Below are 4,233 nucleotides of genomic sequence, written 5' to 3'. Positions count from 1 at the left end.
CGCCTTCTAAAGGCCAGAAAAAGCCAAAAAAGAAAATGATCCCAAATTAAGCTCAGAATGGCCGAAATCGCCTTCTAAAGGCCAGAAAAAGCCAAAAAAGAAAATGATCCCAAATTAAGCTCAAAATGGCCGAAATCACTTTCTAAAGGCCAGAAAAGGCCAAAAAAGATAATGATCCCAAATTAAGCTCAGAATGGCCGAAATCGCCTTCTAAAGGCCAGAAAAAGCCAAAAAAGAAAATGATCCCAAATTGAGCTCAGAATGGCCGAAATCGCCTTCTAAAGGCCAGAAAAAGCCAAAAAAGAAAATGATCCTAAATTAAGCTCAGAATGGCCGAAATCGCTTTCTAAAGGCCAGAAAAGGCCAAAAAAGAAAATGATCCCAGATTTCGCTCAGAATGGCCGAAATCGCCTTCTAAAGGCCAGAAAAGGCCAAAAAAGAAAATGATCCCAAATTGAGCTCAGAATGGCCAAAATAGCCTTCTAAAGGCCAGAAAAAGCCAAAAAAGAAAATGATCCCAAATTAAGCTCAGAATGGCCAAAATCGCCTTCTAAAGGCCAGAAAAGGCCAAAAAAGAAAATGATCCCAAATTAAGCTCAGAATGGCCGAAATCACTTTCTAAAGGCCAGAAAAGGCCAAAAAAGAAAATGATCCCAAATTAAGCTCAGAATGGCCGAAATCGCCTTCTAAAGGCCAGAAAAGGCCAAAAAAGAAAATGATCCCAAATTAAGCTCAGAATGGCCGAAATCGCCTTCTAAAGGCCAGAAAAGGCCAAAAAAGAAAATGATCCCAAATCAAGCTCAGAATGGCCGAAATCGCCTTCTAAAGGCCAGAAAAAGCCAAAAAAGAAAATGATCCCAAATTAAGCTCAGAATGGCCGAAATCGCCTTCTAAAGGCCAGAAAAATCCAAAAAAGAAAATGATCCCAAATTAAGCTCAAAATGGCCGAAATCGCCTTCTAAAGGCCAGAAAAGGCCAAAAAAGAAAATGATCCCAAATTAAGCTCAGAATGGCCGAAATCACTTTCTAAAGGCCAGAAAAGGCCAAAAAAGATAATGATCCCAAATTAAGCTCAGAATGGCCGAAATCGCCTTCTAAAGGCCAGAAAAAGCCAAAAAAGAAAATGATCCCAAATTAAGCTCAGAATGGCCGAAATCGCTTTCTAAAGGCCAGAAAAGGCCAAAAAAGAAAATGATCCCAGATTTCGCTCAGAATGGCCGAAATCGCCTTCTAAAGGCCAGAAAAGGCCAAAAAAGAAAATGATCCCAAATTGAGCTCAGAATGGCCAAAATAGCCTTCTAAAGGCCAGAAAAAGCCAAAAAAAGAAAATGATCCCAAATTCAGCTCAGAATGGCCAAAATCGCCTTCTAAAGGCCAGAAAAGGCCAAAAAAGAAAATGATCCCAAATTAAGCTCAGAATGGCCGAAATCACTTTCTAAAGGCCAGAAAAGGCCAAAAAAGAAAATGATCCCAAATTAAGCTCAGAATGGCCGAAATCGCCTTCTAAAGGCCAGAAAAGGCCAAAAAAGAAAATGATCCCAAATTAAGCTCAGAATGGCCGAAATCGCCTTCTAAAGGCCAGAAAAGGCCAAAAAAGAAAATGATCCCAAATTAAGCTCAGAATGGCCGAAATCGCCTTCTAAAGGCCAGAAAAGGCCAAAAAAGAAAATGATCCCAAATTAAGCTCAGAATGGCCGAAATCGCCTTCTAAAGGCCAGAAAAGGCCAAAAAAGAAAATGATCCCAAATCAAGCTCAGAATGGCCGAAATCGCCTTCTAAAGGCCAGAAAAAGCCAAAAAAGAAAATGATCCCAAATTAAGCTCAGAATGGCCGAAATCGCCTTCTAAAGGCCAGAAAAAGCCAAAAAAGAAAATGATCCCAAATTAAGCTCAAAATGGCCGAAATCGCCTTCTAAAGGCCAGAAAAGGCCAAAAAAGAAAATGATCCCAAATTAAGCTCAGAATGGCCGAAATCACTTTCTAAAGGCCAGAAAAGGCCAAAAAAGATAATGATCCCAAATCAAGCTCAGAATGGCCGAAATCGCCTTCTAAAGGCCAGAAAAAGCCGGAAAAAAAAATGATCCCAAATTAAGCTCAGAATGGCCGAAATCGCCTTCTAAAGGCCAGAAAAAGCCAAAAAAGAAAATGATCCCAAATTAAGCTCAGAATGGCCGAAATCGCTTTCTAAAGGCCAGAAAAGGCCAAAAAAGAAAATGATCCCAGATTTCGCTCAGAATGGCCGAAATCGCCTTCTAAAGGCCAGAAAAAGCCAAAAGAGAAAATGATCCTAAATTAAGCTCAGAATGGCCGAAATCGCCTTCTAAAGGCCAGAAAAAGCCAAAAAAGAAAATGATCCCAAATTAAGCTCAGAATGGCCGAAATCGCCTTCTAAAGGCCAGAAAAGGCCAAAAAAGAAAATGATCCCAAATTAAGCTCAGAATGGCCGAAATCGCCTTCTAAAGGCCAGAAAAGGCCAAAAAAGAAAATGATCCCAAATTAAGCTCAGAATGGCCGAAATCGCCTTCTAAAGGCCAGAAAAAGCCAAAAAAGAAAATGATCCCAAATAAAGCCCAGAATGGCCGAAATCGCCTTCTAAAGGCCAGAAAAGGCCAAAAAAGAAAATGATCCCAAATTAAGCTCAGAATGGCCGAAATCGCTTTCTAAAGGCCAGAAAAGGCCAGAAAAGAAAATGATCCCAGATTTAGCTCAGAATGGCCGAAATCGCCTTCTAAAGGCCAGAAAAAGCCAAAAAAGAAAATGATCCCAAATTGAGCTCAGAATGGCCGAAATCGCCTTCTAAAAACCAGAAAAAGCCAAAAAAGAAAATGATCTCAAATTAAGCTCAGAATGGCCAAAATCGCCTTCTAAAGGCCAGAAAAGGCCGGAAAAGAAAATGATCCCAAATCAAGCTCAGAATGGCCGAAATCGCCTTCTAAAGGCCAGAAAAGGCCAAAAAAGAAAATGATCCCAAATTAAGCTCAGAATGGCCGAAATCGCTTTCTAAAGGCCAGAAAAGGCCAAAAAAGAAAATGATCCCAAATTAAGCTCAGAATTACCGAAATCGCCTTCTAAAGGCCAGAAAAGGCCAAAAAAGAAAATGATCCCAAATTAAGCTCAGAATGGCCGAAATCGCCTTCTAAAGGCCAGAAAAAGCCAAAAAAGAAAATGATCCCAAATTAAGCTCAGAATGGCCGAAATCGCTTTCTAAAGGCCAGAAAAGGCCAAAAAAGAAAATGATCCCAGATTTAGCTCAGAATGGCCGAAATCGCCTTCTAAAGGCCAGAAAAAGCCAAAAAAGAAAATGATCCCAAATTAAGCTCAGAATGGCCGAAATCGTTTTCTAAAGGCCAGAAAAGGCCAAAAAAGAAAATGATCCCAAATTAAGCTCAGAATGGCCGAAATCGCCTTCTAAAGGCCAGAAAAGGCCAAAAAAGAAAATGATCCCAAATTAAGCTCAGAATGGCCGAAATCGCTTTCTAAAGGCCAGAAAAGGCCAAAAAAGAAAATGATCCCAAATTAAGCTCAGAATGGCCGAAATCGCCTTCTAAAGGCCAGAAAAGGCCAAAAAAGAAAATGATCCCAAATTGAGCCCAGAATGGCCGAAATCGCCTTCTGAAGGCCAGAAAAGGCCAATAAAGAAAATGATCCCAAATTAAGCTCAGAATGGCCGAAATCGCCTTCTAAAGGCCAGAAAAGGCCGAAAAAGAAAATGATCCCAAATTAAGCTCAGAATGGCCGAAATCGCTTTCTAAAGGCCAGAAAAGGCCAAAAAAGAAAATGATCCCAGATTTAGCTCAGAATGGCCGAAATCGCCTTCTAAAGGCCAGAAAAAGCCAAAAAAGAAAATGATCCCAAATTAAGCTCAGAATGGCCGAAATCGCCTTCTAAAGGCCAGAAAAGGCCAAAAAAGAAAATGATCCCAAATTAAGCTCAGAATGGCCGAAATCGCCTTCTAAAGGCCAGAAAAGGCCAAAAAAGAAAATGATCCCAAATTAAGCTAAGGAAGGGCGGAATCGCTTTCTAAAGGCCAGAAAAGGCCAAAAAAGAAAATGATCCCAGATTTAGCTCAGAATGGCCGAAATCGCCTTCTAAAGGCCAGAAAAAGCCAAAAAAGAAAATGATCCCAAATTTAGCTCAGAATGGCCGAAATCGCCTTCTAAAGACCAGAAAAGGCCAAAAAAGAAAATGATCCCAAATGAAGCTCAGTATGGCCGAAATCGCCTTCTAAAGGCCA

The sequence above is a fragment of the Wyeomyia smithii genome, chromosome 2 (genome assembly GCF_029784165.1).
Source record: "Wyeomyia smithii strain HCP4-BCI-WySm-NY-G18 chromosome 2, ASM2978416v1, whole genome shotgun sequence".
Lineage (NCBI taxonomy): Eukaryota > Metazoa > Arthropoda > Insecta > Diptera > Culicidae > Wyeomyia > Wyeomyia smithii.
Note: the sequence above shows the minus strand (reverse complement) of the source record.